The 13,916-nt window shown below is 41.6% G+C and overlaps 1 protein-coding gene across 2 annotated transcripts in view; it reads left to right on the top strand.

Annotated features, from left to right (window-relative positions):
• Positions 1 to 5,358: 5,358 nt before the first annotated feature.
• Positions 5,359 to 13,916, top strand: part of LOC124308797 (hemicentin-2-like) — a 159,477-nt gene continuing 150,919 nt past the window's right edge. Inside the window, exon 1 of one of the 2 annotated variants that reach the window (XM_046771888.1) lies at positions 5,359 to 6,192. The gene's annotated coding sequence lies outside the window, so the exon portion shown is untranslated. Of the gene's footprint in view, positions 6,240 to 13,916 lie in introns of both variants that reach the window. The other variant, XM_046771889.1, reaches the window with a different exon arrangement.

The following is a 13,916-nucleotide window of genomic DNA, read 5'->3' as shown; positions in this document are numbered from 1 at the left end:
GAAGAAATAAGGGAGAGGTGTGGCCGTATGCACGAAACGCCGGAGGGGGCGTAATAAATTCTAATTGAAAATCAAATTCCTTTTGTCCGGCTGACTGCACGCTACACGAGACCATTAGAAACCAGCCGCGCCTTTGTTCGGAGTACTTATCATGCTTTTTAAGCTGCAAGCTCGCGGCCTCCCCGCGTATTATATAATAGCTCTTTTGACCGGCGCGGCGCGTCGAAATAGAGATCCATCCGAGTGTTTTTCTGTTTTCTTTTATCCAGTTCATCCTTGCTTCTCCGCCGGTTTCCTTCTTTTCTTCTCCAGACACATCAGCGGACAAAAGGCGCCGAGACCTTAGATTGAATAATCAAACGAATCTTTTCTGACTATTGGAAATTCGCAAGGATCCTCGTTTTAATTATTCGCGCGCAAACGATTTGGAGAAATTTTTTGTTTTTTTTTCCTTATTCTCTTTACAGACTTCATTACATGCGGCCTTGAGTAATTAAGTGGAAAGTAACTGAGACGTCGGAGAAAATTAGATGAAACCGTTCAATTCGTTGACTAAATATAAAATTTTTGGAAAAATTTCACTTTAATACGAAAACAATTGGAAAAAGTAAAATAATTCAGATCAATTACGCTGTGTTTAATTCTTAATAAAATTAATAAAGATCGATTCTGTACAATTTTCGGTTTCGTCAAGCTTCCAAATCACTGTTTCGTCAAACCTTAATCAATCGGGACTGATAATCGTTAGGCTTTATCAATATAGAATTGATTCTCCGCAAGTTGCCATGTAAAGTGATGAATTTTCAACAACGTCGATACGTTTTCCTGATAGAAATATTTTGCGTGAAAAAAAATTCGACTACGTTGAGAATTCGTTAAGGAATATAAAACACCGTCAATCTAAATAGTACGCTGAGAAAAATTTCATCTGTTACAGTAACTAGAAAAATTCAGTAAAACAGGCATCGTTGAAAAAACTGTTTGAATATTGTTGGAATTACGAAAAACGGGGTAAGCGTAACCATTTTTCGCTATCGTCGATCCTTTTTTGGTAATTGCAACGCAGAATCAGGTTGTGAGGAATGAGTAATGAGAAAGAATAGTAACGCATACCAGAGTTTCCGGTAACAGCTGGTAAACTAATTTTCGTTTTCTACCTAGAACTATATTTTGTCGATTGTTGTAAAAAATGAAAATAGTTGCAGACCGAGCGGTAACCGAAACTAAAAATGTCCCTCAATGTACCGAATAAAACGATCCAACAACAAAGTTCTTGAATTTTAATTCCTCCCGTGTCGCGTATATCATCGTTGACCTCAGTCGGGGCTTTTCAACCCTTCCTCGACTTGGATTGTTCCTTTCGCTTTCCGAGAGTCGACGGCGTGTGTATATACCAGTTTAGACCGTACATCAACTCCAGGGCACGGTAACCAGTGTCAATTACGAAAGTGCAGTCAGGCAGCAGGAAGTCAGGGGCAAGGGGTGTTGGATCGGTGGATAGTTCTGCACCAGCCGAGCCGCAAGGGACAATGGGCGAGGTACGCATAATTGAAATGCCAGGGGTGGAGGAGGAGGAGGAGGAGGAGGAGGAGGGTTCTATAAACGAGCATGGCAGGGAGAGTCAAGCGATCGCTCGTAATTGTCCTGCTAGGACCAACCCCGGGCGATTAACGCCGGCGTTCTAATTTCACGCCAGCCCTCGAGGAGGAAGAAGACGCGACTCGCAGGGTGAACGTCTTGGCCGTGGGATAGCACGGAAAACGCCCAGAACCCGGCCCTTTTCCTGAGTAGTTCTTTAACGGGCCGACGCGTCGGTGAACGATAGCTATGCGTCACATGCTCGAGGAGCCAGAAGCGACTCGTTAGTCTTCCTCGGGGATGAAAACCCTTCGACGTCACTGCCGATCCCGGATCCTTGTGCCGAGGGGTTGAATCGCCGGATCAAAGTTTCGGCATGCGCCGACGTTTCGTGACAGCGGAACTCTTCTCAAATTATTTCAAATCCCCGCCAGAGATGTTACGTCAATTTGTTATTCGGGCATATACTCTTGACGCGGAATGAAGAATTTTTTATTATCATACACTTCGGATGTATTTTAGGATAAGCTTTGTGAGATATCGAGGAATTTTGTAGAATCGTTTGAATCGGATTTCGTGGAATCTGAAGAACAGTTTAAGCGTTACGAATCGTCAAGTTCCGCAAACTGTCGTTAGGTTCCACGACGCGCGATAAATGCTTCGTATCAAGTTCATTGAAGTATCACAAGATCTTATAAAGTCTTACGAAGTTCCAACATTAAAAGTTTCACGAAGCTTCATCAAGTCTCGTAAAAGTTTCAACTTGTTTCATAAAGTCTTATCATGTTACATGAAGTATTATCGTCAAGTTTCACAAAGTTGTATCAAGTTTCGCAAGTCCCGTCTTGTTTCTTGAAGTATTATCATCAAGTTCTACAGTGTTAAATCCAGTTCCACGAAGTGTTGTATAAAGTTTTACAAAGCTTCGTTTCAAGTCCCGCAAGATCCCACAGAGTAGACCCAGCAAGTACGACGAAGTATTGTCATCAAGTCTCACAAAGTTGTATCAAGTTTCGTAAGTCCTATCGCGTTTCCTGAATAATTACCATCAAGTCCCAAAGTGTTCAATCCAGTTCCACAAAAATTCCCATCAAATTTCACAAAGCTTCGTTACAAGTTCGATGAAGATATATTCATCAAGCTTCACAAAATTGTATCAAGTACCCAGCGCGAAATCTCTTGCAACATCACCAACTCAAGAGAAGTTTCATGAACTTAGCGTGAAATCTTGTCAAGTTAGACGAAATACGTTAACGCGGTGAACATGTCTAAGTCTTGTGAAGGCAATTATAAAGTCTGTGAAATGTCACGACGTTTCGCACGTAGTCTGAAAGTGTAGGGTAGATACGCGATGGAATTGTTCGAAGCGATCGCTCTCTCAACCAAAAAAATTCGTTTCTTCGTGACTACGATTCGTGAACATGGCTATACGGTGGCGGTTTCGAGTCGTGTAGAAAATTCCGAAAAGGAGGAGAAAAAAAAAAAACCGGCAGGAAGAACACGCGGAGTAGATTTCCGGGCTCGCATGCGAAGATACAGTCATCGTTGTAGCGGTCGTGTAGGTAGAATATGCCGTAAATATAGGAGGCAATTAACCCTTAACTACCGAATTACAATCCCCGTCGGCGCAGCATCCCCCCCAACCTTGGGATAACAATTCTGCGTCAAAGTTATCCGATCGATCGGGATTCGACAGGGAGTGCGCGATTAAAAGTCGACTACCACGGCGGAACGACTAATGTACCGAGGGCTGGGCTTTCCATTTTGCAAGCCACGTGTATCCCCGGCTTCCTGCTATTTAATTTAGCTCTGCCAATTAATTGTTTCACACGGTCTTCCATAGCGCCCGTGAACATTATCCAGCGTTAATGAACGCTCGCAGATTCTCGATTGGACGGGTATGGAAAATGGCCGTGGATAATACAGAGATTCCGTTTCATTTTCCAACTTGCATTAAATTACATCCGATAACAATTGCCCCGGCTATCAATTCCAACTAATTCAAACCAGTTCCAGAGTCCGTTTTCCTCCATATCTCACCACAGGTTTCTTACATTTGCAACTTGCCCAAAGCACGTGGGGACGATAACTGAAATGGTCAGTTTTTTCCGAGGGTCAAACTTTGAAAGCTCCGTCAACCATCGATCCCAAAATATGATCAACAATTACGCAAGTAAGAAATGCCGGCTTGCTTTTTGCCTTGGTCTTCCAAAATTTCAGCCTTCACAGGCGTAAGCGCAAGTCAGAACACGCCATCTCGCAAGTTGTTTGTAACAGTTTCTTCCCGCCATACAGTTATAGCGAAGAGCTTCGCGAAGCTTTACGTATTGTTCGGGTATAATAATGCGAGGTAATTCATTGCTAGACAGATTTATGGATAACCCTCTGGAAAGTAGGTATAGGCGATAAGACGCGATTAAATTTCGCAGTAATTACACTCGTTACTCTGATCGCGCGGAGAGAGAAAGAAAGAGAGGGAGAGAGACAGGCGGACCGAAAGTGAGACCGGAATCCTAATGGAATATCTCCTCCTTTCCTCCTTCGTTCGAAAGCCAACCCATACGTAACTTCCATGTTCCAGCCGTAGTTTCGCCCGCAAAGTCACAGTACAGTTCTAACGTTGGTGGTGCACCGGAGAACAAGGACGGCGATAGGTAAGCTATTCCTGCTATAAATTAAGTTCACCCGGCACTTGTGCGCCGCATAGTGCGATAGGTACTACTTAGCATGCAATTAAGCCCGGTCACGTTGTATATTAAAGTCCATGGTGTTCCTTGTTTAGGGTGTTGAAGAATTTTTTCCGCCTCGACCTCCCAAATCAACTTCAAATTATTCAAAAATAATTCCATAATTTTTTTTTTTTTTTTTTTTTTCGGTGCATATTTTATCGTAAGAGTAACATTGTTGAAAGAAATTTCAAGATTTGGAGCAAGTGCAACAATTCGTCGAGATTTTCTTGTACGAGGATGTGTAATATTTATTTAATTTTTTTCAAGATAGTAGCACAAATGCCCAATCAAGACCTCGCGGTTACAGATTTTTTAAAAACTTCGTTACTCTTACAGTAAAACATGTTATACCGGGAGAAAAATAAGTTCTTCCCACGTCATTTCCATTAAGGGTAAACGTGTGAAAAAAAAAATCAAAAAATTCGCCAATTGTATTTTAATAATTTGATAAAAATTTGAAACTCCTGGGGAAAAGAAATATAGAACACCCTACAAGTAAGGTCCACCCTAATATACGCTAGCGAGTTGCCGAATGTGAATCCATAGAAGTAAAAGCGAGCTGTGAAAGCGTAAGAAATTCTTTGTAACATGGGAAGTTCGGAGGTGAAGAGAAATAGGTGGTCAACCAGCCGGTGCTGCAACCAGTGCGAGGGAGTATAAAAACGGTACACGAGAAGTCAGTCTCGGTCCAAAGTTCTCACTCGAGGATAAGTTTCGCGCCTCCTTCCCCGAAATTCGTTCAGGGTAAAATCCTGAAAGGCGATACGGAGGCGTGCAGGATGCTCCTCCGGCTTCTGGACGAGGATGAGAGATAGAGAGAGTTTGTCGGGCGTCGAAGTCCGGGACGGGACAAACAGGACCTGGAGGTTGCCGGTGGCGGTGGCGGCGGCGGAGTTCCGTTCTCGATGGAGGTTGGTCTGCGCGGATTTCAGGAATCAATGCGTCGGGGCGCGTCGGGACGCCTGCGCCACCTTCCGCCCCCGCCATCCCCGTCGGCCGACGACGTCCCCGCGACGGCGCCTGTGCATGAGACGAATAAAGCAAGCCCGTAGGAAACGAAGCCAGGACTTCGCGAGGACAGGAACCCGCGTTTCGTCGTCCCCCGAGTTCGGGCACCGGTTCCTCCGAGGATCCTAAAGTTTCACGGAAAACGCGCTAAAATCGCCGTAACGCCTACCGCGACAATTATCTTGTAGCGTTCGAAAACAAGCGGCAAAAATCGGTTAATATATACACATATGTATATATATTGAAAAACAAAAAAACACGCAAACCTTAGTAGACAAACACTCGGTACAACAACAAAGGTTGTCCAGCAGCTGTGAACGCCACTTGACAGTGATCGTACGCCTTGAATTAAACACAGTGCACCCGTAAAAACCAGTGACAAAGTGCAACGATTTTGATTTCCCATTTGTTGCCTTACCTTGTGAAATGAATTTCCGTTAATCGCACCGCTCGATTCACTATACATAATACATTATTTTTCACATCTTTCTTCGATTTATCGTTTTGTTTTTTTCAAAAAGCTAAAAGTGACGTCGTACGAGTATTGAATTATCGCGAAACAAAGAGCGAATGCCGAAGGTAGAATCTTTACCTTGGATTAATCAGTGTCGACGCGCCGCGTCATTTTCGGCAGCTCGGGATCGCGTCCCGTGAAAGTGTGCATCTTAATTAGTTGTCGTTAGTGAAATCGAGGGGTGAATATTCGTCGAATAGTGGTACGGAGGTCCCGCGGGCTACCGCAAGAGTCCCGGAGGTGGAGGAGGAATGACGGAACCCCGGAAGATTCGACCCGTAGAGGGTTAGCGGCATCCAAGGTGTCATCCGCGAAGAGATCGGCCTCCGGACGGCCCCGAACCGCCCACCAACCCCATACACAGTGAGTGATTCCTCGTTTCAACAACCCCGGCGAAATCCTCGCCGCAGGTGCGGCTAACCGTGTCTGACTTCCGTTTTTTCCCCGTCTATTTTTCTTCCCTGATCGACCGCTCGACAAAAGGGGTGCAGTTTCAAGTATATCGGAGTGAGCGATGTGTTCCCGAGGGGGGTTGACCGACGAACGGATCACCCTCGATGATGTAATTGAAATGTAAAATGGTAGGAGGACGTCTAACCAAAAGGGGCGGGGGGGAGGAACTGTTTCAGCGTCGTCATAAATTCGACAACCCCGCGACGCGACGGTTGCGTTACTTAATTTTGTCACGGTCAGAAAAGTTTACTCGTGCGGATATCACACGCTTCGAGAAATTACTTATCCTTGTTTATCGAAAGGGAAGTTTTCTTTCTTTTATCTTCTTCGTATTCCCATCATTTTTTATTCTCAAACGGTATATCCGATCTCGACTCGCCCGAGTAAAAGAACAAAGAACGGTTACAAGGCGGGGGGGGGGGGGGGGGGGGGGGGGGGGTAACGAATTTTTCATCCCCTTCTCGCGCGATTCGCGCGGGTTATATACTTCGACGGACAAGTTTACCCTGACACGGGAAGATGTGGGATATTTTAAGTACACCTCGTGCGGGGCTCTTCTTCCCCGAATTACCGGGGCGATGAGGTTAAAACTTTGTCGTAATATGCGAGGCTAAGATACGGGGGAGGGGCTTAAATTTGTTGTAAAAAAAAAAATTATTTTGTACGGGTGTTTACCTGCACACGGATAATGCATGGTATGCGCATACCTATGTATATAATGTACGTGCAGGGTGTAATCCGGGTGACGAGGATGAGGAATAGGAGAGAAACCGGACGAACCGGAAAGCGTGGGTGCGGAGTGAAAGAACGTGAAGAGAAAATGAAAAAAGAAGAATTAAAAATGACGAGGAACGAAAGCTCGTTTGTCTGAAATATCGCCCGCGGGGCAGGAGCTTGCAGGTTAATCTCCCGCTCTTTCCGTAACGGAAATAAATATCCGGCGTCACGTCTTTTCAATTATTACAGCCCGTCGAATCCTTCGTTGAATTCGGTATCCTATCGGATCGGTTTCGCAACGATTCGAGGGAGGAGCAACGAGCCGGGGAATCGGAATCGGTAGAATGGAAATAACCGATTCTTCGACCCTAATCGCGAACAGCATCGTCGTAGGAAATTATCCCTCTCGAAACTCGACGAGCGGTTATTCTCCTAAACATAATGCCCGAGACCCGTCGTCTTGTTAAAAGTATTTGCTCTACGAGCGATTCCCGGGTTTCCAAGGGTCGCTTGAGCTCCCACCTTCTCCACCTCCTCTCTCTCTCTCTCTCTCTCTCTCTCTCTCTCTTGTACCCTCTCGGCATTCAACGTGCTTGGGTCACGCAAACTTTAGCTTAGCCCAACAAATGCTTTTCAACGCGAACGGGGCGCCGGCCGAGCGACCCACCTGCACACGTTTACCATAAACCATGCGGAGTGCCAAGTTAGAAACGATCCAGGGAAAGGTAAACGCCTCGTCGAGCCTCTCGCTTCGAGGGCGAACCAAACTTGTCATTCTCCAGCCTCACCCCGTGGGTCCCAGGGTGGAGGTCGGGGACTCTGAGGATCGCGATATATGGATGGACCGTAACGGTGTACCGACTCGGGAGGGACGATCATTTTCAAAGTTTCAACGGAGGAAAATCTCATTTATCACAGTTACCCGGAAAATTTGCTGCGATTATATAATATATCGATGCTGCTACACCGAGCGGAATTTCATTTTTTACGGTAACTTGAGAAATTCAGCAAAACAGGTATCGTTGAAAAAAAACTGTTCGAATATTGTTGGAATTACGAAAAACGAAGTACGCCTAAACATTTTGCGCTATCGACGATCCTTTTTTGGTTATTGCAACGCTGAATCAGTTTCTACTTTTTTTAGTCAAACAAGGCTTTAATATCAATATATTGTTGCGCAAGCATTAAATTTTCGCAACAGTTGGAAAATATACAAACAGTGATCGTAATGAGAAAGAATAGTAACGGATACTAAACTTTCCGGTAACAGGTGGAAAACTAATTTTCATTTTCTACCTAGAACCGTGTTTTTCGATTTTGATAAAAAATGAAAATAGTCAAGGACCGAGCGGTAACCGGAAATAAAAATTTCTCTCGATGTACACTTTATGCCGCGTTATTTCAACGTTAAATGTATTTTTTCATTTATCAATTGCATTTATCGTTTCACCAACATCAAATTGTCCCAATAGTTACGAGAAAATATAATACGACTGACTGTGATTGAAAAAAATAAAAAAAAATCTGACAACGCATACGAATTGATAATTCTTGAGACATTTGCAAAAATTAATTTCATTATCTCCGAGCAGAACATAAGAAATAAAAAAAAATGGTTAAGAACTTATCGGTAACGTCGAACGGAAATTTCTTTCCCTGATACGAAAATCAATCCCTTAATCAACGATCATTTGTAAAAAGTTTAATAGAGGATTAAAATCGTGACACGAAGTCAAAACCTTAATCGAAATCAGAGCAGAGGATAATGGAGATTGGAATTTTCAACCAAAGATTTATAAATTCACTTAATTGAATATGGATTTAAACGACTATAAACTTTAATCTCTAAAGCACCGAATGTTTTATCATCGTACCGATAAAAAAAAAATTATACATAATCCTGATATAAGAAAGGCCAGAAATCGGGACGTCAAATCATTGATTACAAAAAGACAGGAAGAGCATGAAAAAAATCAGAAGAATCAAGGACATAAAATCATCAATACCCGAATAATAACCATATCAAGTTTCATATTCAGCCACGAATTAACACTTTCAGTTACGCGAGTCAGTTTTTCATTTCACCTAAAAATGCATAGACTAAGAATTTTGCATAGAATATTAGAAAAAAAAATATGATGTCACTATAATGGCTTCTGTGACCGAAAGGTTTGACAATTTTCCACCTTTTCGCTAACGCAGAGAACAAAATTCATTGTCGCAACGTCTTTGACAAAACGCGTGAAGTTGGTTGTTGTTATTATCATTATTGTTACTATTTTTATCGTTGCAAGTAATTGTTTTCCCGTTTCTTTTTTTTTTTTTCTCCCTTATTCCAGCCCCACGCCGCTGTCCGCAATTCTTATTTTCACCTTAATTTTAGGGTTAAAATCCTCCGGACTAGGGGGTAATTGTTTCTTGAAAAGGCACGCCCGCCGCACTTGAAAAAAAAAAAAACAAAAGGGTTGATGGGGGGAGGGTAAATAACGTCGGACACACCGAGTTTCGCGACACCTCCACAAAGAGCTTTACCTCACCCAGAGCAAGGCACATACATATATATACATATATATACATATGCATACCTTTATATACCATACTTATTGTTTGTAAGTAAACGGGCGCTTCGATGAAAGATTGAGCACGCCGAATGCCGGGGGTCGCGAAGTCTCTCCTCGTTCCCGTTTCCTGGAGCAGAGGTTGGAGGTGATATCAGCGTTGCAGAGGCCGCCGGGTTCAACTTTAAAGGAACGCCAATTAGGGCCGTGGCTCCTTGTAATTCGACTATCGCTCGCTGCCTTTTTAAACCAATTAACAATTCGTTGAGAAATTATCGAGAAGAATCTCGACGGGGAGGGAAATTGTGTGTGAGGGAGAAAGTGAGAGCGGGATGGAGAGAGCGAGAGAGAGAGAGAGAGAGAAAACGGCGAGACAAGAGATAATGAAAAGAGATTATAATGCGACGAGGGGTGAAAAAGTACGACGATCGAAAAGATAGTCCGACGGATATTCCGCGGAATAATAATTACACGGCTAAATTAACGCCACAGTTAATTAACACTTTAATTTTGCAACAATAATTCATTACGATTGATTCGCCTGTCGCGTAATTTGAACTTCGGTTATTACTCCGCCAATCATTTGTACGATTACGTTTCTTTTCCCCCGATTCGTGAGTGCATCGGCTTTATTTTTCGTATACTTTCGAGTATCAGAATCTGGCTTCAACGCATGTTTGCAGAAATTGACTTCGAAAACGGTGAAACAAATTTCGAACGATGTTAAAAATAAAAAAAAGAATAATAATAATTCTCCGGTAAAAGAAAATGAATTCATTGAATCCTGCTGCCAATTAATCAATCGACCGAATAAGCCGAGCCTGTCCGTCTCCCCCTCTTCAATTACAACGACTCATCTGGCTCGAATTTGCATTTGGAACGACGAAAACAAAAAAAAAATTCATTTTTTGTTTTTTACCAATTTTCGCTTTACGATGTGTCAACGTTTTTGCCACGGCTTGAAACTGTAATGGGTGTAGAGAGAAACGAGGGTGACGGTTATTTTTTAATCAATTATTCCGTTTTTTTTTTTTTTAATTTCACACCGTTCTTATCCGATATCGATCAATAAATCGATAATAATTATCGTGATTGCGAATATAATTCACAAATCGAATAATGATTATTATTTCCGGCGGTGACGGGCGATGAAATAATCAGGGGTTGGGAAATTTGTGCAGGGGGGAAAAAAAACCCGGTAGAACGAATACAATGACGGAACAAAAAAAAAAAAAAAAAAAACTATGATTATTGTCGCTTCGATTTAATTGTTGCCGCGACATTTTTTTTTTCAACTGTCTAGAGATGCGATACGTGTGAAACAATATCCAAGTTTTGAAGAAAACTAAGCGCGTAAAATAGAGGAGAAAAAAAAACGTGGGGAGAAAAAATTGCTAATCAAAGCAAGGACGAAAGTACTTGAGTAGCCAAGCTTATATTGTTGTTGACTCTGTACACCCACATGCCTTAAAAGTAAGGAAGTGAAAAAAATTTAAGTATATAGTTAGACGTTAAAAGAGCAAAAGAAGAGAATTGAAAAAAAAACGTAAATGCGGGACCAACGAAAAAGCTGCATTATACGTTTTTGTAGGAGACACGATCGCATTAAAATTTTTCAAAGTTTTTCATTTTATACCAAAGTCGACAAGAGGTGCGGCAATTTTTCAAACGAGAATGAGAAGAAGCAGAAAAAAAAAAACTTTCAATGGTACAAATTCGTGCCGTTACTTTCAATTCGTAACTCGATACATCGACCTGATAATACCCTGAGAAGTTTTGTCGAGGTTGAAAGAAATTGTTGACAAAATTTACAGAGATTCGTATTGAGGGGAAAAAAAAAAATAAAAAATCGTGTGATATCTATCAAATGCCATAAGAATTGACAGAGAAATTTTTTAAAAAAGGTTGACTCTGTTTTTTATAATCCAGGATAGGTAACACGCAACCGGAACTGAATATAGAAATGATGAAGAAAAGAATTATCCAATACACGATTTTTTATTTGTGATGAATTTCATTCTAATCCAACAACCTAGTCGTGACTTAAAAACGTTACACGATGAAAAAGGATGTGTCATGTAAGTCAAAGACAAATGAAACTTCGATGAATAAAAAAAAACTAAGAATAAATACAAACTTGAGAATAAAAAATACCATCGGTGTCTTGCAATTATAATACATAGTGTATGATACAAGTGAGCTGTCGGGTATTCGCGAGTGAAATTGGAAGAGAAAGAGAGATAGAGAGAGAGAGAAGAGTTTCGAAGAGCCGTGAGTTCGTCTCTTCAGAAACGTCGAGATCTGGTACTTCTTTGGTAAATGACAGTGAGTATAAAGCGGAAAAGCGCGGACTGCACGAAAAGCTCGGATGCAGTCTCGGAAAGAGAGGGGGAGGGAGAGAACCGATGGAGCTGCGAGTGGAACATAAAGAGCCCGAAGGAGAAAGAGTGAGCGAGAGAGAAAAAAAATAAATAAAAATAAAAATATATATATATACAGAGGGAAACGTTGGTGCATAGCCGTGTATCTGCATGCAGAGAAGAGGGTGAATCGCGAATAATATACGTAGGTGTATTTGAAGCGGGAGAAACGGCAGTGATCCTCTTTCGCAGTAGCTTGAGAGGCATTCTATTCGGCATTAAGTGGATATTCGCTGCTACTGCTACTGATGCTGGGAATAGTGAGCCGCTTACCTTGCCCGCGAAATATTCGAGCTTGAAGAATCGTTACAAACAGACCTGGCGGGTTTTTATTTCATCCGTGAAACAAGATTTCGTGTTATTACACCGAGATGAGGGGAGAATTCGTTTACACGCACCCGGGGAATTTTAGGTGAATAAGAAAATGAGAAAATAAGATAAAGTAGAATGAGCGCGAGAGGGGAAGATGAGGGACGAGAATTATGGTTGGACGAATTGAATTCGTTGTACGACAACACAGGTTATAGGGGCGCAGTTTGAGTTCCAAATTTGAAATTTTTCTAATTACGAATTAATTCGCTGGGGAAACTTCGTGTAAGGATATCAAACTTCGGAGAAACGACAAAGTTACCAATGGTTTGTAACTTGACACCTCAGAGTTTCGAAATTCAACATACGATAGAGTAAAAATATAAAAATATACTCACACAGCGTAATTAACTCGGCTAGTGGGTGTAAAGGATCAGATGAAGCGAAAATTGGAATGACCACGGGATTCCGAAAGTAAAAGTATCGAAAATCGAAAACAAAAAAAGATGAAAGTGCTGAAATTTCACCGAGTCAGAAATTCACGGAATTGAAAACCATCGATTATTCGGTATTTCGATGTTTCGGATTTTCAAATTTTCTCCTTTTCGTACCATTCGAAACTTTGACGTTTCGTCAGAGCTTGATTTCTTCACTTCAAGTTTCGCCACCAAGAAATTCGAAATTTGGCGCTTCCGAAAATTTTCAAACTCGGAATTTCAACCCTGACTCACGTTTTTTGTAACTTGCGATTTCTTGTAATGAGAATGTTATCAAAAACGCTGTCCGCTATACTTTTCATGCATGCGTAGAGACGCAGCTTTTCAAAGTGTACAGGAACAGGTTATCTTAATGCGATAGTCGTTAAGGTCGTTAGAATCCTGTAACAAAGTTGGAAAGAACATTTTCCCAGTCCAAGGATAGCATCGCGTCCTTTGAAAGTCCTCGTCACGCCAGGATGCTCCGCAAAGTTGAGTAAATAACGCAGTTTCAGTTTCGGTCTCGGATTTTTTTTTAGTTCGTTTCTTTCTTTTTTTTTTGCTTTTTGTCGGGGATCAAGTTTCGAGTTTCTAACCGCGTGCGAAACGGCACAAAAAAAAATAAAAAATAAAAAGGTCAAAAATCGATACATTTTATCAATTTTTCTTACACAAAATAATTATCACGCATTGAGCGTTTCATCGAATTATTATATTCCTAAGTTATACTAACTGTGATATGGTTAAAAAAATATAGCAATTTAGAATACTGGACTTGTGAGGAAAAACTTACCTAGACATCAATGTTTGTTTAAAATCGTTTCAAATTTGATGAGAATCTAGCAAATTCGTTCGATTTCGATCTATGATAGCTCATTTTATTCCGAAGACTGCAATTTTTTTTTTTTTTTTTTTCACAAAGTCACTGAAACGGATTTTCTTTCTTACGCGGCAGTCGATTCGATATTGCCATTCGTTGTAGTATCGAAAAATTGGATGTCCAGCGATACCAGCATGATAGAACAAAAAGTATTTCGTTGATTTTGAAGACGGTATTCTGAATAAAATGAGTCACATCTTACAGTGAAATGGTTAAATTAACCAGACTTTCAACAAATCTAAAGCGAATCAACACAAAGCATCGACGACTGTAC

This window comes from Neodiprion virginianus, chromosome 7 (genome assembly GCF_021901495.1).
Source record: "Neodiprion virginianus isolate iyNeoVirg1 chromosome 7, iyNeoVirg1.1, whole genome shotgun sequence".
In the NCBI taxonomy this organism is placed as follows: Eukaryota; Metazoa; Arthropoda; class Insecta; order Hymenoptera; family Diprionidae; genus Neodiprion; species Neodiprion virginianus.
Note: the sequence above shows the minus strand (reverse complement) of the source record. Positions and strands in the feature narration are given on the sequence as shown.